The sequence below is a fragment of the Sus scrofa genome, chromosome 11 (assembly GCF_054392235.1).
Source record: "Sus scrofa isolate SSC_HxYL_T2T_F1_AM1 chromosome 11, Sscrofa_HxYL_maternal_Yorkshire_Landrace_v2.0, whole genome shotgun sequence".
Taxonomy (NCBI): domain Eukaryota; kingdom Metazoa; phylum Chordata; class Mammalia; order Artiodactyla; family Suidae; genus Sus; species Sus scrofa.
This window is the reverse complement of record NC_139393.1, coordinates 63,892,536-63,917,080: the sequence shown is the minus strand read 5'-3', so window position 1 is coordinate 63,917,080 and position 24,545 is coordinate 63,892,536. Positions and strand designations below refer to the sequence as shown.

The window sequence follows — 24,545 nt, the reverse complement described above, 5'->3', positions numbered from 1 at the left end:
TCATATGAAGTAATCTCAGAGTTCCCAGGTTAATTAACTAATCACTACATTGTCAACTCTCTTTTATGCTTTTTGCTGTATCCTATCACAGACTCTTCTGGGTTAAGATTTATCTTGGGAATTGAAAGCCAAGGCTGGAACATGCTGAACAGAGTGTTCTATTTCTGTATGAAATGATAGATGTTGTTCTTGCCCAGAATGACAACACTGCACTGCTCCCAATCTGTAAATTGTTCCATTTGCTTGGAATAATAAGTATACTGATGTATTTAATTCTCTCTACCAGGGCCATGCTGTTCAATTCCTCTCCACTAGCCAAATATACCAGAAGTCATCAATTACTCCTCAATTGGGAGACTAAATGTGATCTCTTTCATATGTAAAAGCAGTGTTACTGCCCTGCTGTTATTGAGTTACCATATTTTTAAAATTCAAGATTAGAAAAAGATCCATTGCGATCTTTTTACTTTGTCAATGACTTAGTCTAAAAAACATCCTGACAAAATACGTGTGTATAAGCAGAGGTACAACTGTGGAAATGATTTAATGTTTATATAACTACCACTTATTTTCAAAATGGGTCTTCTTTGGTTTGTGTGTGTGTGTGTGTGTGTGTGTGTGTGTGTGTACTGCAAATAGAGTGTTTTGGATTCACACATTACACAAATGAAATGACTCAAATATTATATTCACCTATGGTACCAAATATTATAGTGCTTTCTCTTTCATCATATTCCCATTTTTTTTTCTTTAATGAGCATGGACTGCTTTTATAGTTCCCCAAAAGGGAGCATGCCTAAAAGCATCAAGATTTGTAGTACTGAGTGCCAAATGTCATTGGTTTCCCTTATAATCATATGAACCAAACTGTATCCAATACTTGGTAACTAAGTTGGGGGGGGGGGTGACAAACTATTACCCAATGGATCAATACAATCCATTGCCTCATTTTAAAAAATAAGTTTTGGAGTTCCTGCTGTGTCACAGAGCACTAGTGGCATTTCTGGAGTGCTAGGATGCAGGTTCAATTCCCAGCTCAGCACAGTGGTTTAAGGATCTGGAATTGCTGCACATGCAGCATAGGTCACAACAGCAGCTCAGATCTGAACCTTGGCCTGAGAACTTCATATGCCACGGGATGGCCAAAAAAAAAAAAAAAAAGGCTTGTTGAAGCCATGCTCTTTTTTTCCCATAATGTCTATGACTGTATTAGCTCTGCAATGGTAGGCTGTTTTAGCTGCCACAGAGACATTATGGCTTATAAAACCCAAAGTATTTACTTCTAAGGAATTTACTAAAAGAGTTTGTTGATGTTGATCCAAGTAAAACTAAGAAATTACAGTTGTTTCTGGTGTTCATTTAAATTGTTTACCTTTTGAAATTCATTGCATTATTTCTACCCTTGTTACTCATAGGGTTTCTGGGAAGATCAGATGAATTAAATAAGCTAATATTTGCAAGTAGTTAAAAATGTACTTGGGTCATAAGAAGAGCCATGTATGCGTTGTCAAAAAATGCAAATGAACTTAGCATTTATGCTGATTCAAAGAATACCAGATCCCTTGATATCTATTTAACTAACTTATGGATGCTAGCAGTGTTTGGGGTTTCATTATTAAAATCAATCATAATCTTGACTTTATTAAGCAATTCATGAGAAAGCAGAAAATTTTTCTTTTTTTCTAAAAATAATACATTTAAATAAAAGAAAAAAAAAAGATTTTCGATTTTCAGGTACAAACATATCCTAGGGGAAATAATGTATGTTTTTCTTACTAGTTGCTAGAGGACATTGCTAAGTTACTTTTGGATTTTTCTTCAGTAGATGATTGACTATATTATAATAATTGGTTATTTGGGAGATATTACTTTTATTTATATCCTATTCAATCTAAGTGTATAATAGATGTTAAAGTGTTATAATGCTGCAGTTACATTAAATTTTTCAGACTTAAGAAGAAGGGATAGAAAAGTTTCTAAATATATTTTATTCTTCAAGTTTCTATTCCTATTACCAATATAGAATATATTTAGTCACATAGTTTAATGCAAAGTAGTTGAAAAAAGGCTGTGTTTGGTTTTAGGTGCTCATTTTTGTTAATGATGATACACATTTTGATCACTGAAAAATTATTTTTTTCATACTTTAGTTTTCTCATGTTCCCTATACGCTGATTTAGAAAGGCAATTAGGCAAAATTTACCTCTGTACTGATAAACTCTCTGATTTTGTGTGTGTGTGAGTTTAGTGAGTTGCTTATTTAAATGGACAGGCTACTAAAATATCTATGCAACATTTTGATTGGCTGATTTTGAACTGGTTATATATAGCTTCTAAAGCAGTTTAGAGAAATGTAGATCAAAATAAAATATGCCAATATAAATAAAATATGCAAAAATGTAATAAACAGTTAACATTGTCATAATGTATGCGTGAATTTAAGGATGGAATAATGAAAGGCAGTAGTTTTCTATTTTGTTAGGGAGCAATAATCCATTTTGAGGAAATTTTTTTGGAATTCTAATACATGCAGGTATTAAAGTAGAGATTCTATGGTTTAAACATGTGCTGTTAACTGTGTCTATCAGCTATTGCTGCAAAAATTCTGTAGAACAAACCATATTATAATTCAACTATTTGAAAATATAGTCATTTGTTTATCTCATTTGTCTGCAAATTTACTATGACAAAATATCAGGCAAAATATTATCAAAGATATTCTTCTCAGAGAATGAACTTTCTCTGATGGGCTCCTTATACATTCAGATAAGCAAACTTTCATCAGGATATAACAGAGTTCATTTTTCAATCAATCCACAGAATGAGTTTCAATATTGATATTAAATTAGATTGAATTTAATAAATTCATCCATATGGATAATGCATTAATTATTTTACTAGGAACTGATTTTTAAAACTGTAAATATTTAAATGAATTGCATTTTTATGTAACATTAGTTAGATAAGTCATTTAGTGTTTGCATTTTTATTAAGAATACTATTTATATATTAATTTGTCTAAATATGTTTTCATTATCTTTGAAATACAAAATTCATAATAGAAAACATATTTTAGTCACCTTAATGAAAATAAACACATACAAAGTAACAAGTTTTTTAAATAGAGTATTCCCATTTGGATATAAAGCAGGTTTGTCATTGAATGATTGGGTATACTTGTACTAGAACAGAAATAGCTTTAATTTGCTATGATAGCCCTATGGCTCTGTGTTGCCAAATAATTTTAAATATTTCATTTTTTTTGAGTGACAAAACAATTACTACTGTATCTCTTGTTGGTTGACAGAAAAAATGACCTTACAAATATTAAACAGAAAAACTCAAAAAGGAGAGCTATCCTTCTTTGTTGATGAATCCTCTAAGGAAAACTGTGCTATTGTATAAAGAACCAATTTATTTAGTCACAAAACTGGGACATCTCTGACAAACTTTCCATCTGACCCCATTATAATTGCATTTTTGTGATGGGGATGGAAGTCTTACTTCTTCCTTCTATCCACTGACCTAATTTAAAGGGAAAAAAAAAAAAAGATCTAGGGAAGAATAATCACAAATAGCAATGAATACATATTATGACATTCAGAAAAAAATCTAAGGAAATGCAGGAATTATGGTATCAGAAATAATCTTCAAACCTGGTTAAACTACATTATATTATCTTTTAGGAAATTGCTCTTTAAAGCAGTTTTAAATTTATCTGAAAGATTGTTTTACTTTAATTATTGTCTTTTGAATTATGTAACCAAATATCTGTTTGTAGATGCATGAATACTTCATCTATTATAATGCAATTTCAGTAAACTATCAGTCAAAACTGGGATTAACTTCTATAAAATTATAGAATTGAGATATTTCCAATTAAGAAATGAGTAAAAGTGGGAAACAGTACTCATTTCATGGATTCAAACAGAGGCTGACACTCCCTGGGCCTGTCTTAGGTAAAAGCAGCAGTCACCTTTTCTTCCAGCTGCTTTACGTGGAGAGTTTAGCTTAGCTACATCACCAGCATTGCTGTCATTTTTGCTTGTCCAAACTACCCGGGGGGACCTTAAACTAACATTAGCTCTCTTATGCAAGCGCATGTGTAGATGGCAGCCCAGCCTGCAGAGTCACAAGGAACTGTAAATCCCTGAGAGGACTTCTCCAGCAGCCCTTATGACCACCAATTTCCCCTGCCTCTAAACTCCTTCCTCTAATGTGCCATTAAATCCAAGGGGCTTACTAAAACCTTATCTTTTAAGTCTTCCATTCTGGCCTTAACCAGGAATTCCAAAGCACTCCACTGACCAACTCTAATAAAGGCATGTGCCCCTTGTCTTGTCTCTCCAGCTTGTCAACACCCTGCCTTCACCTCCCTGTGTGGCAACTTGAGGCCACTTCCTCTAGGACTTGTGAGTAATAAACTTCTCCATTTCAATTTCTCATATGCTCTGTTATTGAACTACCAAAGCTCCCCATCTGGAAATCTCTGCTCCACTTAATAGGTGTTAATTTGACAGATTCATAACAAGGTGTGAATGAATATTGCATACTCTGACTGCATGAATGAGAAATCAATTCTAGTGCAAACTAAATAAGAACAGAAGAATTCCATGATAAAACTATTAATAAGATGAACATTCAATGGAGCAATAAAAAGCATGCTCACCTCAGTAAGTGCTGCAGTATTTTTAAACCTTCCTGTTGCCTTTAATTTGAAAATATTTATTGCATGTTGGATTTCTATTCCTGCCTTTAAGACATGCATTTGCATTCATGTCTAAGGTAAAATAAATTTCTCCTTATAACACTCCCTAAAAAATAGCTGTCTCCCTCACTATGCTTAAAATATACTGCTGACTTCTGATTAAAAATGACAAGATTAGGGAGTTCCCTTTGTGACACAGAAGAAACAAATCTGACTAGTATCCATAAAGATGAGAATTCGATCCTTGTCCTGACACAGTGGGCTGGGGATCCAGTGTTGCCATGAGCTGTGGTGTAGGTCAGAGAAGTGGCTCTGATACCAAGTTGCTATGGCTGCGGCATGGCTGGCAGCTGCAGCTCGGATTCGACCCCTAGCCCAGGAACTTCCATATGCCAAGGGTGTAGTCCTAAAAAGCCAAAAAAAAAAAAAAAAAAATTTAAACATACTCATTTATATTATATTCTCTATATATTAATATATGTTCTCTATACCACTATTTGTGGAATTGGCTATAACAGCCTGTCTCGAAACAGGTTTTTCCAATCTTCTTGCTTGATCAGCCACTGTTGCGAGACATGTTTTTCCAATCTTCTTGCTTGATTATCCACCCATTGCCCCTCCTCATGTGATCTCATCAAAAGAGTAAAATAAAAGCAGTGTGGTTTCTTGAGGTGGGGCTCTTGGTCCTAGAGACCTTGAGTCCCCCAGGTTCCCACCTTTACTATCTCTGTGTTTTGCTTTGTGTCAGCGTTTTGTTTTGGGTTGGTTTTTTCCTTAAGTTCCACAGCACCTGTTCTTCAGCCCCATCCTGCTGAGCTGGTCTCGGCAACAGCCTTGACCACTGATGTTGCAGTGCGTGTATAAACATCAAGGTAACATAAAACATTGGTTGGTGTTAAGTAAAAGAAAAAATGTGCAAGCTGGCATTTGCTATTAAGGATTCAGCTGTTCTACTCCATAACCTAGAATGGTTATGCTGTAAAATAATGAAACAATTTCTTCCTAAGAGTTAAGGTGAAACACTTACCAGAGGGCTTATTTTGTGGAAAAGACAGAGTGACCAGCACAGCTGAAATCATTATATAGAATCATTTTCATTTGGTGTCTTTCCAATTGCATAAAGCATAAGAGCAACCAGAACTGTCATAGAATACTTATAAACCAATTTCACTCAGAAACATTTGTGGGAAAATTACTGAATTTAGCAAGAGGGCATTATAAAAATTGTCTTCCATTTCTGCAAGATTGCTTTCTTTCAAGCGTTTATAAAATTCCGTACCTCTCACTGTTACGAGTCCTCCTGCGTTGGTCCCAAAACCAGCAGCTTTCTCTCCCATGTTATTTGAGCCAATAGAAGGTAATGGAGTTCAGTTCAGAAGCAAAAAGAAGATTTATTCTTCCATGGAAAAACGAGAGAGAGGTCAGAGTTCCTACGCTCCCGCTCTGGAGCACAGCTTTTTCCAATTGGCCAGTGGTGCGGCCGCTTTTTAAGAGTTCCTATCCGCGCGGACCTTCTCGCGAGTCTGGGCTGCTCACGCATCCTCACGCTGAGGCGCACGGTGCAGCTTTCTGCACACCGCCCACCATCACCGTCCTGAGTTGTGGGGCGCAGCGCTTTTCCACAGGACAGTGCGCCAAACTGCAGCGTCCCTGGAAACTCTTCGCTGGGAACATGAACCTCATGTGTTAGATACAAAGCCTCTGCACATAGCCCACTATCGGCAAATGAAAGTAGACTAAGCCCAAAAGATGAGGTAAGACCTTATCTCCTAGTTTCTCTCTTATTTTCCTAAGGTCCCCAGTGGGCTTTGTGGTGACATCACCAGAACAGGTGGGTTATCACAATGTACGGGGGAACGTTTACTTTTCCTAGAGGTTTAAAAATTTGAGGGGTTCCTGTTGTGACTTGGCGGTAAGGAACCTGACTTGTATCCATGAGGAGGCGGATTCGATCCATGGCCTAGCTCAGTGGGTGAAGGATCCAGAGTTGAAGTGAGCTGTGGTGTAGGTTGAAGACCTCGCTTGGATCCCTCTTTGCTGTGCCTGTGGTGTAGGGAGGCAACTACAGCTCTGGTTGGACCCCTAGCCTGAGAACCTCTATAGGCCACAGATGTGGCCCTAAAAAGCAAAAAAAAAAAAAAAAAAAAAAAAAAAAAAATTGAAATGATAAAAAAAGCCGTTTTCATAATTTTGTCCCTCTAAGAAACCCACTGCTTTTATCCAATGGTATGAATCATCATTACATAATATGTTAGAAATAAATAATATGTATTTGGGTGCATGTACAGTGTTTTTCACTATATTTAATTTTGTTATGTATAAAAATAACCATTTACTTAAATAATATTGATTAAATAGTATACAATAATTTAATTATTTACTTATATTTAGTAAATAAAGTCTATTTCTAGGATGCTGAGATTATCTGAGTGGTACCAGAGTCAGAAAAGTATATGTAATAAGCAACTGTATCCTCTCTTAATTCATAATTTTGAGAATTAATAGTATAACTTTAAACTGTATGATCATAAATATGTTCTATGAATATTTATTTCAGAATATTGGATGCTTGAGATTTACCACAAAATATATTTCAATTACAGTAGAAATTTATATTTGAAATGACTTTTTGAATAATTTAAGTGCTAGAATATAATGAAAATTACATTCTAATATTATACAAGACATGGATATTTGGATGTGGTATTAATAAAGTAGGTTATGATAATGATAAAAGTAAAGTATTGGATAGCTTTATATCATAATACAATATTTATTGTCAACTGCTTGTTAGAGATTCTACAATGATAAATTACATAATTTACAAATTAGCCTTAAATAAAATGTGTAAAAATTGAGTGTGTTCATGCCAGCTGCCTATAAAGATTTCTAACTCACAGACAAGTGAGACAGGTACAATCATTCCTTTGATCTACACAGAAATGTCTTGTGTTTTTAGGTAAATGGTAAGTAGAGAATAAGTGGATTCCTTCAAAACCATTTTCCAATTAGCTACTGTGGAAGGAAATGGTTTTAGTCAATGTATTCTATACACATAGTTTGAAAAAAGCACTAATTAGTACCATGCAACATATAGCGCCATTTTTCTAATTTCAATAACAATTTTAAGAGCCTTAAGAAATGAAGATAATTGAACTAAAAAAGAGAACAAATCCAAAAATCTGACTTTTAAGTAGAAATTGAAATACCTTTGAAGTTACATAAAATAATGAGTTCTAAATTCTATTTGATAAATTGAATAGTAAATATGGACAAACATCATATTCATATTTATTTGTCTTTTTTTTTTTTTTTTGGTCTTTTTAGGGCTGCACTCATGGCATATGGAGTTCCCAGGCTAGGGGTCAATTCCATGTCTTGACTACTGTAAATAGTGCTGCAATGAATATTGGGGTGCATGCCTCTTTTTTGAATTATTGATTTCTCTGGATATATGCCTGGGGTGGGATTGCTGGATCACATCATAGTTCATTATTTAATTTTTAAAGGGTCCTCCATGCTGTTCACCATAATGGTTGCACCAGTTTGCATTCCCACCAGCAGTGCAGGAGGATTCCTTTTTCTCCACACCCTCTCTAGCATTTATTGTTTGTATCCATTTTTTTTTATTTTATGATTTTTATTTTTTCCATTATAGTTGGCTTACAGTGTTCTATCAACTTCTACTGTACAGCTTAGTGACCCAGTCATATATATACATAAGATCACAGTATCCTCCATTTTTCTCACATTATCCTCCATCATGTTCCATCACAAGTGACTGGATATAGTTCCCTGTGCTATACTGCAGGATCTCATTGCTTATCCACTCCAAATGCAATAGTTTGCATCTATTTACCCCAAACTCTCAGTCCATTCCACTCCCCAGCCCCCAGGCAACCATAAGTCTGTTCTCCAAGTCCATGAGTTCCTTTTCTGTGGGAAGGTTCGTTTGTGCCATATATTAGATTTCAGATATGTGCTATCATACGATATTTGTTTTTATCTTTCTGACTTATTTCACTTAGTATGACGGTCTCTAGTTCCATCCATGTTGCTGCAAGTGGCATTATTTTGTTATTTTTTTGTGGTTGAGTAGTGTTCCATTATGTATATATACCACATCTTCTTTTTTAATGACTACACTCACAACATACAGAATTTCCCAGCCCAGGAACTGAATCAGATCCACAGGTGCAAACTATGCTGTAGCTGCAACAATGCTGGATCCTTTAACCCAGTGTGCTTGGCCAGAAATCAAACCCATACCTCTGCAGCAACCTGGGCCACTGCAGTCAGGTTCCACTGCACCATGGTGGAAACTCCTTAAACTTTTGATGATGGCTATTCTGACTGCTTTCAGATGATAACTCATTGTTGTTTTGATTTGCATTTCTTTAATAATTAATGATGTTGAGCATCTTTTCATGTGCTTTTTAGCCATCTGTTTGACTTTTTTGGAGTTATGTCTGTTTAGAACTTTTGACCATTTTTAATTAGGTTGTTTCCTTTTTTGTATAAAACTGTGTTAGATGTTTGTATATTTTGAAAATTAAACCCTAGTTGGTCACTTCATTTGTATATTCTCACATTCTGCAGGTTGTCTTTTCATTTTGTTTCTTCTTGCCTATGCTGTGCAAAAACTTTTAAATTTAATTAAATCCCATTGGTTTTATTTATTTTTACTTTAATTAGCTCTTTTTTTAATTGTTACTTCCCCAATACAATTTTTTTTCTATTGTACAGCATGGTGACCCAGTCACACATACATGTACACATTCTGTTTCCTCACATTATCATGCTCCATCATAAGTGACTAGACATAGTTCTCAGTGGTACACAGCAGGATCTCATTGCTAATCCATTCCAAAGGCAATAGTTGGCATCTATCAATCCCATGCTCCAAATCCTCCCCACTCCCTCCCCCCTCTCTCCCCCTTGGCAACCACAGGTCTATTCGCTAAGTCCGTGATTTTCTTTTCTATGGAAAGATTCATTTGTGCTGTATATTAGATTCCAATATAAGTGATATCATATGGTATCTGTCTTTCTCTTTCTGACTACTTTCACTCAGGATGAGAGTCTCTAGTTCCATCCATGTTGCTGCAAATGGCATTATTTCCTTCTTTTTATGGCTGAGTACTATTCCATGTGTGTATATACCACAACTTCCTACTCCAGTCGTCTGTCGATGGATATTTGGGTTGTTTACATGTCTTGGCTATTGTGAATAGTGCTGCAGTGAACATGCAGGTGCATGTGTCTTTTTTAAGGAAAATTTTATCCAGATATATGCCCAAGAATGGGATTGCTAGGTCATACAGTAGTTCTATGTTTAGTTTTCTAAGGTACCTCCATACTGTTTTCCATAGTGGTTGTACCAGCTTTCATTCCCACCAACATAGTAGGAGGGTTCCCATTTCTCCACACCCTCTCCAGCATTTGTTTTTTGTGGACTTATTAATGATGGACATTCTGACTGGTGTGAGGTGGTATCCCATGGTAGTTTTGATTAACATTTTTGTAAGAATAAATGATATTGAGCATTTTTTTCATGTGCTTGTTGATCATCAGTTTATCTTCCTTGGAGAAATGTCTATTCAGGTCTTTTGCCCATTTTTCAATGCTGTTGTTGGCTTTTTTGCTGCTGAGTTGTATATGTTGCTTGTATATTCTAGAGATTAAGCCCTTGTCCATTGCATTGTTTGAAAGTATTCTCCCATTCTGTATTTTTTTTTTTTTTTGTCTTTTCTAGGGCTGCACCCATGGTGTATGGAGGTTCCCAGGCTAGGGGTCCAATCGGAGCTATAGCTGACAGCCTATGCCAAAGCCACAGCAACACCAGATCTGAGCTGCATCTGTGACCTACACCACAGCTCACAGCAATGCTGGGTCCTTAACCCACTGATCGAGGCAGGGATCAAACCCGCAACCTCATGGTTCCTAGTCGGATTCGTTAACCACTGAGCCACGACTGGAACTCCAATTAAGTAAGTTGTCTTTTTGTTTTCTTTTTGGTTTCCTTTGCTGTGCAAAAGCTTGTCAGTTTGATTAGGTCCCATTGGTTTATTTTTGCTCTCATTTCTGCTGTTTTGGGAGACTGACCTGAGAAAACATTTGGAAGGTCGATGTCAGAGAATGTTTTGCCTATGTTCTCTTCCAGGAGTTTGATGGTGTCTTGTCTTATATTTAAGTCTTTAAGCCATTTTGAGTTCATTTTTGTGCATGGTGTGAGGGTATGTTCCAGTTTCATTGATTGGCATGTAGCTGTCCAGGTTTCCCAGCAGTACTTGCTGGAAAGACTTTTTCCCCATTTTTATGTTCTTGCCTCGTTTGTCAAAGATTAATTGACCATAGGTGTCTGGGTTTATTTCTGGGTTCTCTATTCTGTTCCACTGGTCTATATGTCTGTTTGGTACCAGTACCACACTGTCTTGATGACTGTGGCTTTGGAACATTGGCTAAAGTCTGGGAGAGTTATGCCTCCTGCTTGGTTTGTGTTCTTCAGAATTCTTTTGGCAATTCTGGGTCTTTTGTGGTTCCATATAAATGTTTGGATTGTTTGTTCTAGTTCTGTGGAAAATGTCATGTGTAATTTTATAGGGATTGCATTGAACCTGTAGATTGTTTTGAGTAGTATGGCCATTTTTACAATATCAATTTTTCCAACCCTGGAGCATGGAATATCTTTCCATTTCTTTACATATTCTTTAATTTCCTTGATTAATGTTTTATAGCTCTCGGCATATAAGTCCTTTACCTCCTTGTTCAGGTGTATTCCCAGGTCTCTGATTTTTTAGCGGTGCAATTTTAAAAGTATTGTATATTTGTATTCCTTGTATAATATTTCGTTGTTAGTATATAAAATGTGAGTGATTTCTGAATGTTAATCTTATATCCTTCTACTTTGCTGAATTTTTTGATCAGTTCAGGTAGTTTTTGGTTTGAGTCTTTAGGGTTTTCTATCTATAGTATCATGTTATCTGCATACAGTGACAGTTTTACCTCTTCTGTTCCTGTTTGGATGCCTTTTATTTCTTTTGTTTCTCTGACTGCTGTGGCTAGGACTTCCAGTACTCTGTTGAATAACAGTGGGTGATCATGGGCATCCTGGTCTTGTTCCAGATTTGAGTGGGAAGGCTTTCAGCTTTTCTCCATTGAGTATTATATTTTCTATGGGTTTGTCATAAATGGCTTTAATTATGTTAAGGTATGTTCCCTCTATACCCACTTTGGTAAGAGATTTGATCATGAATGGATGTTGGACTTGGTCAAATGCTTTTTCTGCATCTATTGAGATGATCATGTGCTTTTGACTTTTATTAATGTGCTGTATGATGTTGATTGATTTGCATATGTCAAACCATCCTTGTGAACCTGGGATGAATCCCACCTGGTCATGGCGTGTGATCTTTTTTTTTTTTCCTAGTTTTTTTTTTTTTTTTTTTTTATTTTCCCACTGTACAGCAAGGGGGTCAGGTCATCCTTAGATGTATACATTGCAGTTACAGTTTTTTCCCCCACCCTTTCTTCTGTTGCAACATGAGTATCTAGACATAGTTCTTAATGCTATTCAGCAGGATCTCCTTATAAATCTATTCTAGGTTGTGTCTGATAAGCCCAAGCTCCCGATCCCTCCCACTCCCTCCCCCTCCCATCAGGCAACCACAAGTCTCTTCTCCAAGTCCATGATTTTCTTTTCTGAGGAGATGTTCATTTGTGCTGGATATTAGATTCCAGTTATAAGTGATATCATATGGTATTTGTCTTTGTCTTTCTGGCTCATTTCACTCAGGATGAGATTCTCTAGTTCCATCCATGTTGCTGCAAATGGCATGATGTCATCCTTTTTTATGGCTGAGTAGTATTCCATTGTGTATATATACCACCTCTTCCGAATCCAATCATCTGTCGATGGACATTTGGATTGTTTCCATGTCCTGGCTATTGTGAATAGGGCTGCAATGAACATGCGGGTGCATGTGTCTCTTTTAAGTAGAGCTTTGTCCGGATAGATGCCCAAGAGTGGGATTGCAGGGTCATATGGAAGTTCTATGTATAGATTTCTAAGGTATCTCCAAACTGTTCTCCATAGTGGCTGTACCAGTTTACATTCCCACCAACAGTGCAGGAGGGTTCCCTTTTCTCCACAGCCCCTCCAGCACTTGTTATTTGTGGATTTATTAATGATGGCCATTCTGACTGGTGTGAGGTGGTATCTCATGGTAGTTTTGATTTGCATTTCTCTCATAATGAGGGATGTTGAGCATTTTTTCATGTGTTTGTTGGCCATCTGTATATCTTCCTTGGAGAAATGTCTATTCGGGTCTTTTGCTCATTTTTCCATTGGTTGATTGGCTTTTTTGCTGTTGAGTTGTATAGGTTGCTTGTATATTCTAGAGATTAAGCCCTTGTCCGTTGCATCATTTGAAACTATTTTCTCCCATTCTGTAAGTTGTCTTTTTGTTTTCTTTTTGGTTTCCTTTGCTGTGCAAAAGCTTTTCAGTTTGATGAGGTCCCATGGGTTTATTTTTGCTCTAATTTCTATTGATTTGGGAGACTGACCTGAGAAAATATTCATGATGTTGATGTCAGAGAGTGTTTTGCCTATGTTTTCTTCTAGGAGTTTGATGGTGTCCTGTCGTATATTTAAGTCTTTCAGCCATTTTGAGTTGATTTTTCTGCATGGTGTGAGGGTGTGTTCTAGTTTCATTGCTTTGCATGCAGCTGTCCAGGTTTCCCAGCAATGCTTGCTGAATAGACTTTCCTTTTCCCATTTGATGTTCCTGCCTCCCTTGTCAAAGATTAAGTGACCATAGGTGTCAGGGTTTATTTCCGGGTTCTCTATTCTGTTCCATTGGTCTGTCTGTCTGTTTTGGTACCAGTACCACACTGTTTTGATGACTGTGGCTTTGTAGTATTTCTTGAAGTCTGGGAGAGTTATGCCTCCTGCTTGGTTTTTGTGTCTCAGGATTGCTTTGGCGATTCTGGGTCTTTTGTGGTTCCATATAAATGTTTGGATTGTTTGTTCTAGTTCTGTGAACAATGTCATGGGTAATTTGATAGGGATTGCATTGAATCTGTAGATTGCTTTGGGTAGGATGGCCATTTTTACAATATTGATTTTCCCAATCCAGGAGCATGGAATATCTTTCCATTTCTTTACATCTTCTTTGATTTCTTTGATTAAAGTTTTATAGTTCTCGGCATATAGATCCTTTACCTCTTTGGTCAGGTGTATTCTGAGGTATTTGATTTTGTGAGGTACAATTTTAAAAGGTATCATTTTTTTGTATTCCTTTTCTAATGTTTCATTGCTGGTATACAGAAATGCAACTGACTTCTGAATGTTAATCTTATATCCTGCCACTTTGCTGAATTTATTAATCAGTTCAAGGAGTTTTGGGGTTGAGTCCTTAGGGTTTTCTAGGTATAGTATCATATCATCTGCATACAGTGACAGTTTGATCTCTTCTCTTCCTATATGGATGCCTTTTATTTCTTTTGTTTGTCTAATTGCTGTGGCTAAGACTTCCAAAACTATGTTGAAGAGCAGTGGTGAGAGTGGGCATCCCTGTCTTGTTCCAGATTTGAGTGAGAAGGCTTTCAGTTTTTCCCCATTGAGGATTGTATTTGCTGTGGGTTTATCATAAATGGCTTTGATTATATTCAGGAATGTTCCCTCTATACCCACTTTGGCGAGGGTCTTGATCATGAATGGATGTTGAACTTTGTCAAATGCTTTTTCTGCGTCTATTGAGATGATCATATGATTTTTGACCTTTTTTTTGTTAATGTGGTGTATGATGCTGATGGATTTGCGTATGTTAAACCATCCTTGTGAACCTGGGATGAACCCATCCTGGTCATGGTGTATAATTTTTTTGATATGTTGTTGGATTCGGTTGGCTAAGATTTTGTTGAGAATTTTTGCATCTATATTCATCAATGATATTGGGCGATAGTTTTCTTTTTTGGTGGTATCTCTGTCTGGTTTTGGAATGAGGGTGATGGTGGCCTCATAGAATGTCTTTGGGAGTATTCCTTCTTCAACCTTTTGAAAGAGTTTAAGGAGGATGGGCACCAATTCCTCTTTATATGTTTGATAAAATTCACCTGTGAAGCCATCTGGTCCTGGACTTTTATTTGTAGGGAGTGATTTTCTGACCTCTTCAATTTCATTTCTAGTGATTGGTCTGTTCAGTTGGTCTGTTTCTGCTTGATTCAGTTTTGGCAAGCTGTAAGATTCTAGAAAATTGTCCATTTCTTCCAGATTGTCAAAGTTGTTGCCATACAGTTGTTCATAGTGTTCTCTTATGGTTTTTTGTATTTCTGCTGTATCCGTTGTGATTTCTCCTTTTTCATTTATAATTTTGGTTATTTGGGTTCTTTCTCTCCTCTTTTTAGTGAGTCTGGCTAGGGGTTTGTCAATTTTGTTCACCTTTTCAAAGAACCAGCTCTTGGTTTTATTAATTTTCTCTATTGTTTTTTGAGTCTCTATTTTATTGATTTCTTCTTTGATCTTTATAATTTCCTTCCTTCTGCTGACTTTAGGACTTTTTTGTTCTTCTTTTTCTAATTCGTTTAGGTGGAGGGTTAAGTTGTCAATTTGGGATCTTTGTTCTTTTTTGAGAAAGGCCTGTATTGCTATAAATTTCCCTCTGAGCACTGCTTTCGCAGCATCCCATAGATTTTGAGAGGTTGTGTCTTCATTATCATTTGTTTCAAGGTAGTTTTTAATTTCCTTCTTGATTTCCTCATTGACCCATTGGTTTTTTAGTAGCATGTTGTTTAGTCTCCATGGAGTAGGTTTTTTCTCTTTGCTTTTCCCATGGTTGATTTCTAATTTCATGGCATTGTGGTCAGAGAAGATACTTGAGATAATTTCTACGCTCCTAAATTTATTGAGATTCGCTTTGTGTCCCAATATGTGGTCGATTCTTGAGAATGTTCCATGAGCATTTGAGAAGAATGTGTATTCTGCTTTTTTTGGATGTAGTGTCCTGAAGATATCAATTAAGTCTAACTTTTCTATTGTTTCCTTTAGGATCTCTGTTGCTTTATTGGTTTTCTGTCTAGAGGATCTGTCCATTGATGTGAGGGGGGTATTTAGGTCTCCTACTATGATTGTATTCTCATCAATATCTCCCTTTATGTCTGTTAATATTTGTTGTGTGTATCTGGGTGCTCCTGTATTTGGGGCATATATGTTGACAATAGTAACATCCTCTCCTTGGATGGATCCCTTAATCATTAAATAGTGTCCTTCTTTGTCTTTCTTTATGCCTTTTGTTTTAAAGTCTATTTTGTCTGATATGAGCGTTGCGACTCCTGCTTTTCTGTCATGTCTATTGGCGTGAAATATTTTTCCCCACCCTTTCACTTTCAATCTATATGTATCTTTTGTCCTAAGGTGAGTTTCTTGTAGGCAGCATATTGAAGGTTTTTGCCTTTTTATCCACTCAGCCACTCTGTGTCTTTTGATTGGGGCATTCAGTCCATTGACATTTAAGGTGATAATTGATAGATGATTATTTATTGCCATTTGAACTTCGGGTTCCAGTTGATTCTATGGTTCTCCATTTTTTTTTTTTTTTTTTTGGTTGGATGGTCTCCTGTTATTATCTGCTTGAGTGGTTTTTTTTTTTCATTTTTTGCAAATGCACTATTTGGTTTTGGCTTGTGGTTGCCCTGTTTTTTAAGTATGCTAACCCCTTCCCATAAATGTGTGTTTTAGCCTGATGGTCCTGTAAGTTCAAACACTTCATTACTATATTAAAATTAAGAAGAGAGACATACATAGAAACAAAAAGGGTTATTTACCTCCTGACATCCCTTGCCCACATTTTATGGTTTTGATGACTCTTTTTTATTTTTTTCTTTTTAATTTTATTTTGTTTGAAGCATGTTCATGATTAAATCTGTATGCTGGCTTGTTTGAGTGACTTCTCTCTGATTGCAGTTTCCTCAGTCCTAGTTCTTCCTCTTCTTCTTCTTCTTTTTTTTTTTTTCTTTTCTTTTTTCTTCCCTTTCCTTCCTTTCTTTTTGGTTTAGAGAAGCCCTTTCAATATTTCCTTTAACCTGGGTTTTGTGTTGCTGTATTCTTTAAGTTTTTGTTTGTTGGGAAATATTTTTATTTCCCCTTCTATTTTAAATGATATTCTTGCTGGATAGAGTATTCTAGGTTGCATATTTTTTCCTTTGAGCACTTTAAATATCTCTTGCCATTCCCTCCTGGCCTGTAGTGTTTCTGTAGAGAAATCAGCTGATATTCTTATGGGGGTTCCCTTGTAGGTAACATTCTGTTTTTCTCTTGCTGCCTTTAGGATCCTCTCTTTATCACTAACTTTTGCCATTTTTATTATGATGTGTCTTGGTGTGGGTCTGTTTGGGTTCAGTTTGTTTGGGGCCCTCTGTGCTTCTTGTATCTTGAATCCAGTATCCTTGAGATTTGGGAAGTTTCCAGCAATAATTTCTTCAAATATATTTTCCATTCCCTTATCTTTTTCTACTCCTTCTGGAATTCCTATTATGCGTAGATTGGCCCGTTTTATATTATCCCATAGGTCTCTTATATTGCTTTCCAGTTTTTTGATTCGGTTTTCTGTCTGTTGACCAGATTGAGTGATTTCCATTATTCTATCTTCCATATCACTGATTCGTTCTTCTGCATTATTCATTCTGGTTTTTACTGCCCCTAGTTCAGTTTGCATCTCTGCAAATGAATGTTCTAGTTTTTCTTGGCTCCTCCTTATATTTTCTAGTTCCTTTCTGAGGGTATCTGCATTACTGTTCATATCTTCTCTTAATTCCTTCAGTATTTTCACTATTTCTCTTTTGAACTCCAGGTCTGTCAGACTGCCGAGATCTGTTTCATTGTTGACTGTTTTAGGTGAGTTCTCCTGATGGTTTGACTGGGGGTGGTTTCTCAGCTTCTTCATCTTGCTTGTTGTTTTCTTTCTCCTGAGGGAGTTGTACTCTCCGTGATCGGGCAGTGTTTGCCTTGTCACTGCCGTGGAATATTTCCTGAGGGCTGGCGTTGTTGGTCAATCTTTTTTGAGGCAGTGTGGCTTTTCTGGAGTGTTGATGGGGCTAGCAGTGTTTCTTTGAAGCAAAGGAGGACTTCCTGAGGGCAGACAGGACTGAGAGGTCCACACCGCGATGGTAGCAGATTTCACTTGGCCATGCAGAGCTTGCTCTGGTGTTTTTAGGCTGTGGGGTTCTTGCAGGGGGTTGGCGGTGTTGGGCAGCTGCTTTTTAGGGGTGCATCACCCCCTGGGGGCTGGAGCAGCTATCTGGGGCACTGAGAACCTGAGAGGCTCTTCCCTAGGGCAGCCCAACTCAGAAGGACAGCCTGAGAATGTAGGCGGATCTTTTCACAGTCTGGCTGAGCTTGTTGCAGCTTTTCTAGGCTGCAGGGGGTCCTGCCTGGAGCTGGCAGTCCTATGCAGCTGGTCCACTAGAGCATCCCCTGGGGGCTTGGGCAGGTAGCAGGGCCGTTGGAAACCGAAGAGGCTCCTCCCCGGGGCAACCCGACTCAGAAAAACCGTCCGAGAATTAGGCCGATCTATTCACAGCCTGGCTAAGCTTGTTCTAGCTTTTCTAGGCTGCAGGCCCTTTCTCGGGGGCTGGTGCTGTTTGGTGCTGCTCTGCGGAAGTGTAGCCCCTCCAAAGGGCAAGCAGGCCTGTGCAGGGACAGCCCCTGCGGTGGTAGGCTTCAGGCAATTGTTGAGGCCAGCCCTCCTGGATGGCAGGCAGCCCCAGGTCCGTGAGAGCGTAAGGCGTGGCGGGGGTGGGGGGAGGGGATGCACTGGGAAGCAGAGTTTTCAGCTGGCTAGCGGGCCTGTAAGCTTGCTGTGGCGTGGGGGGTATTCTGTGGGGACCCACCCCTTCTTCTCTCCCCTCCCCAGCATGGGCGCAGACCAGGCTCTTCTCCCAGGTTCCCTCTGATGTGGCTTTCCCCTTCCCCACTCCTGGAGTATTGCTCCCTTCCTCTGCGACAGCTTTGTTTTCTAGTCTCCCAGGCAGTCTCTGCCCCGTCAACTGGTTTCTAGACCTCCCAAGCAGTTTCCGCTCTGCCCCGCCCCCCTATCCCGGGGAATAATCTCTGGAGCCGAGGTCTTGGTACCCAGCCCCCACCCAGGCGGTGCCCCCCGGCCCTTTCTCGGGGACTAACCTGCAGCGAGGTCTCGGTGCCCAGCCCCACTCCCAGGCGTCCCCCGGCCCTTTCTCAGGAATTAACCTTCGGCAGCGAGGTTTCGGTGCCCAGCCGCCCCCCCCCAGGCGTCCCCCGGCCCTTTCTCAGGGATTAACCTTCGGAGGCGAGGTCTCGGTGTTCAGCCCCCACCCAGGTGTCCCCCGGCTCCCTCTCGGGGACTAACCTTCTGCGGCGAGGTCTCGGTGTTCAGCCCCCACCCAGGCGTCCCCCGGCCCTTTCTCAGGGATTAACCTTCGGAGGCGAGGTCTCGGTGTTCAGCCCCCACCCAGGCGTCCCCCGGCCCCCTCTTGGGGACTAACCTTCGGCGGCGAGGTCTCGGTGCCCAGCCCCCACCCAGGCGTCCCCCGGCCCCCTCTCGGGGACTAACCTTCAGAGGCGAGGTCTCGGTGCCCAGCCCCCACCCAGGCGTCTCAATTTTTGGTGACTCTGCCCGTAGTTCAGATGGTCCGTTGGGTTCTTGATCGGCTTTTCCGTACTCCAACTTACTGCTACACTCTTCTCTGCATCTGGAGATTCCTCCGATTCGTTTGATCTTTCACCCGGTAGGTGACTTTCCAGGGTGCGGGATCCCTTTCTCCTCCGCAGTTCCCTTTCGGGAGCCCCCGTCTCGCTCGGATTCGCCTTCTCTCACTCTCCTCTTTTCTCCTGTTCTGCCCAATAATGTCACGAATTTCTTGCCGTTATTGGAGTTTAGGTTCCTCTGCCAGCGATTGGTTGCTGTTCTGTGCGAGTCATTTATTCTGTAGATGTGCTTTTTTTGTTGTGTTTGTGGGAGAGGGCGAGCGTGTCTTCCTACTCCTCCGCCATCTTGTCCTCTCCTGATCTTTTTTTATATGTTGTTGGGTTAGGTTGGTTAGAAGTTTGTTGAGAATTTTTGCATCTATATTCATCAAAGATATTGGCCTATAGTTTTCTTTTTTGGTGTTATCTTGTCTGGTTTTGGAATTAGGGTGATGGTGGTGTCATAGAATATCTTTGGGAGTGTGCCTTCTTCTTCAGCCTTTTGGAAAAGTTTAAGGCACATGAGTATAGGTTCCTCTTTGTATGTTTCGTAGAATTTGCCTGGGGAGCCATCTGGTCCTGGACTTGTATTTGTAGGGAGTGTTTTTATGATATATTCAGTTTCATTTTAGTGACTGGTCTGTTCAGTTGATCTATTTCTTCTTGATTCAGTTTTGGCAGGCTGTAGGTCTCTAGAAAGTTGTCCATTTCTTCCAGATTGTCAAATTTGTTGGCATACAATTATTCATAGTATTCTGTCACGGTTTTTTGTATTCTGTAGTATCAGTTGTGACATCCTTTTTCATTTTTTATTTTGTTTATTTGGGTTTTTTTCTCTCCTCTTGGTGAGTCTTGCCAGAAGTTTTTCCATTTTGTTTACCTTTTCAAAGAACCAGCTCTTGGTTTTAATGATTTTTTAATGTTTTTTAACCTCTATTTTACTGATTTCCTCTTTGATCCTTACAATTTCCTTCCTTCTGCTGACTTTAGGTTTTATTTGTTCTTTGACTTAACATTTCCATACATTGGGCATTACATCCAAAAAAAAATTAGGATATACATTCTTCTCAAGTGCACATGGAACATTCTCAAGAATTGATCACATCCTGGGGCAGAAAGCTAACCTCAACAAATTTAAGAGTATAGAAATTATTTCAAGTATCTTCTCTGACCACAATGGCATGACACTAGAAATCTACCACAGGAAAATAAATGAGAAAAAACTGACTACATGGACACTAAACAACATGCTACTAAAAAACCAATGGGTCAGTGAGGAAATCAAGAAGGAAATTAAAAAATACCTCAAGACAAACGATAATGAAGTCACAACCACTCAAAATCTATGGGATGCCACAAAAGCAGTGCTTAGAGGGAAGTTTATAGCAATACACTCCTTCATCAAAAAAGAAGATAAATCTCAAATTGACAACTTAACCCAACATCTAAATGAATTAGAAAAGGAACAAACAAAACCATTAGTTTATTTTTGTGTTTATTTTCATTTTTCTAGGAGGTAGGTAGGTACAACAAGTTATTGCTATGATTTATGTCAAAGAGTATTCTGCCTATATTTTCCTCCAAAAGTTTTATATCTAGCCTCAAATTTAGGTCCTTAATCTGTTTTGAGTTTACTTTTGTGTATGGTCTTAGAAAATGTTCTAATGTCATTCTTTTACATGTAGTTGTCCAGTTTTCCCTCACCACTAATTGAAGAGACTGTCTTTCCTCTACTGTTTGTTCTTGCCTCCTTTGTCATAGATTAGTTGAACATAGGTTCTTGGGTTTATTTTGTTGGCTTTCTGGCCTGTTCCACTGACTTGTATTTCTGTTTTTGTCCCAGTATCTTGCTATTTTGATGATAATAGCTTTGTAATATAGCCAGAAGTTGGGGAGCCTGGCTCCTCCAAGTCCATTTTTCTTTATCAGAATAGCTTTGGCTATTCAGAGTCTTTTGTGTTTCCAAAAAAGATTAAAAAATTTTTGTTCTCATTCTGTGAAAAATGTTACTGGTAATTTGATGGGGGTTGCACTGAATCCACAGATTGCCATGGGTAGTGTAGTTATTTTGACAATGCTAACTCTTCCAATCCAAGAGTATAGGATATCTTTCAATCTATTTGTGTCATCTTTGATTTCCTTCATCAGTGTCTTACGATTTTCAGAGTACTGGTCTTTTGCCTCTAGAGGTGGGTTTATTCCTAGGTATTTTATTCTCTTTGATGAGATAGTAAATCAGATTGTTTCCTTAATTTCCCTTTCTGATTTTTCATTGTTAGTGTATAAGAATGCAAGAGATTTCTGTGTATTAATTTTGTAAGCTGAAACTTTACCATATTCACTGATGAGCTCTACCAATTTTGTGGTAATATCTTTAGGATTTTTTTATATATAGCATCATGCTGCCTGTAAACAATGACAGTTTAACTTATTTTCCAATTTGAATTCCTTTTATTTATTTTTCTTCTCTGATTGCATTGGCTACAACTTCCAAAACTATGTTGAAAAAAAGTGGTGAGAGTGGGGAGTTCCTGTTGTGGGTAAGTGGAAACGAACCCAAGTAGTATCCATGAGGATGTGGGTTCAATCCCTGGCCTCAATCAGTGGGTCAAAGAATCTGGCATTCCTGTGAGCCGTGGTATATGTTGCAGAAATGACTCGGATCCAGTGTTGCTGTGGCTGTGGTATAGGCCAGCAGCGGTAGCTCCTGTTCAACCCCTAGCCTGTGAATGTCCATGTGCCATGGGTGTGGCCCTAAAAAAAAAAAAAAAAAGTGGTGGGAGTGGATGTCCTTGTCTAGTTCCTGATCTTAGTGGAAATTCTTTCAGCTTTTCACCTTTGAGAATGATGTTAGCTGTGAGTTTGTTATCTGTGGGCTTTATTATGTTGAGGTAGATTCTCTCTCTGCCCACTTTCTGGAGAGAGCTTTTGTCAAAAATGGGTGTTGACTTTTATCAAAAGCTTTCTCTGCATCTACTGAAATGATCATTAGTTTTTTTTTTCTTTAGTTTATTAATGTGGTATATCACCTTGATTGATTTGCAGATATTGAAAATCCTTGCATCCCTGGTGTATGATCCTTTTAATATATTGTTGGACTTGGTTTTGTTGAGGATTTGGGGATCTATATTCATCAGTGATATTAATATGTAATTATCTTTTTTATAGTTTCTTTGCTTGGTTTTGGTATAAGGGTGATATTGGCCTCATAGAATGAACTTGGGAGTATTCCTTTCTCTGCAAATTTTTGGAAGCATTTTAGAAATACAGGTGTTAACCCTTCTATAAATGTTTGATAGAATTTGCCTGTGAAGCCACCTGATGCTGGATTTTGGGGTTCTGAAAGTTTAAAAGTCATAGTTTCAATTTCAGAACTTGCAATTGTTCTATTCATATTTTCTATTTCTTCCTGGTTCAGTCTTGAAAGGTTGAATGTTTCTACAAATTTGTCCATTTCTTCTAGGTTGTCCAAATATTGCCATATAGTTACTTGTAGTAGTCTCTTATGATCCTTTGTATTTCTGTGGTGTTAGTTGTAATTTCTCCCTTTTTGTTTCTAATTTTATTGATTTGAGCCCTCTCCCTTTTTTTCTTGATGAGTCTGTCTAAAAGTTTATCAATTTTGTTGATCTTCCCAAAGAACCAGCTTTTAGTTACATTGATCTTTTCTATTGTTTTTTCTTCTGCATCTCATTTATTTCTGCTCTGATCTTTATGATTGCTTTTTTTCTACTAACTTTGGGATTTTTTTGTCCTTCTTTCTCTAGTTGCTTTAGGAGTAAGGTTACATTGTTTATTTGGGATTTTTCTTGTTCCCTGAGGTGAGATTGTATTGCTATAAACTTCCACCTCAAAACTGTTTTTCTCTGTCCCATAGGTTTTGAATCATTGTATTTTCATTGTCATATGTCTCTAGGTTATTCAGTAATTCATTGGTTGTTTCAAATGTGAAAATCTTTTCAAGCAAAGAGTGAAGTTTAGCATATTTGAAAATATTTATTAATATTTTTCTTAATAAATACACTTTCATAAAGCTTACACTTGGTTTTGTTTTTATGTCAGATAAAAGAGTGCTATGACTAATATCATTAAGATTGATTCATTTAACTCTATATTAGAAGAGATTGAAAATTTATTAATGGCAGTAGGACTATTTAATAATAGTCCTTACTTTATTACACTTACTTTAAGTGTCCTAGTTATTAAGCTGAAATCAAGGTAATGTGTAGAAACTTTACAATTCAAGATGATTGATGTTCTTGTTAAGGAAGAATTGAGAACTTACTTGAAATGTAAAAATTAATAACACAGACAGACAAACTAAACAATATTAACACATGCACTAATGGGATTAACCTTTGGATATATTAAATACCTTTTTAAAATTTCATTTTAGACCTCATAGGCCCTTTGCCTAAGAAATAATAAGAATTTTGAAATAACATACTCAACTACTTAGCTTAAAAATCACTATCTATATCATTTGAAAATGTTACTAATCAAATGAATAATAATCATACAGCTTTTTCCCAGTCTTACTTGTGCCAATACTTTGTAATGAAACCATTTAGTGATGGTAATATGGTGCATTGTCTTAAAATTTAGAATGCAATATACAATTTTAAAATTTATTATGTGTTTATATGTTTAGATATAGCAAATTTAAAATAATGTATGTGTACATGAAGAAGCCTAATTCTGACATTTATTTTTCTATGTATAAAAACAATCAAACACAGATGAATAAAGGGTGATATCAACCACCATAATAAGAACTATATATCACCCTTTTACCTTGAACCAGATTCAAGCCAGTCCTTTTTTTTTTTTTTTTTTTTTGTCTCTTTCCCATTTCTAGGGCCACTTCCTATGGCATATGGAGTTTCCCAGGCTAGGGGTCAAATCGGAGCTGTAGCCACTGGCCTACTGGCCTAGGCTAAAGCCACAGCAATGCAGGATCAGAGCCATGTCTGCAACCTACACCACAACTCATGGCAATGCCAGATCCTTAACCCACTGAGCAAGGCCAGGGATCAAACCTGCAACCTCATGGTTCCTAGTCGGATTCGTTAACCACTGAGCCATGACCAGAACTCCTCAAGCCAGTCTTTACACGCA

At 37.8% G+C, this 24,545-nt stretch overlaps 2 protein-coding genes across 11 annotated transcripts in view; one reads left to right on the top strand and one right to left on the bottom strand.

Annotated features, from left to right (window-relative positions):
* Positions 1-6,170, bottom strand: part of LOC146398660 (uncharacterized) — a 519,413-nt gene extending 513,243 nt beyond the window's left edge. For all 10 annotated transcript variants that reach the window (XR_014820081.1, XR_014820076.1, XR_014820074.1 and 7 more), the window contains exon 1: positions 5,988-6,170. The gene's annotated coding sequence lies outside the window, so the exon portion shown is untranslated. The remainder of the gene's footprint in view (positions 1-5,987) is intronic.
* Positions 6,171-6,279: 109 nt separating this feature from the next.
* SLITRK6 (SLIT and NTRK like family member 6) overlaps positions 6,280-24,545 on the top strand; it is a 389,468-nt gene continuing 371,202 nt past the window's right edge. Inside the window, exon 1 of the mRNA XM_084982479.1 lies at positions 6,280-6,462. The gene's annotated coding sequence lies outside the window, so the exon portion shown is untranslated. The remainder of the gene's footprint in view (positions 6,463-24,545) is intronic.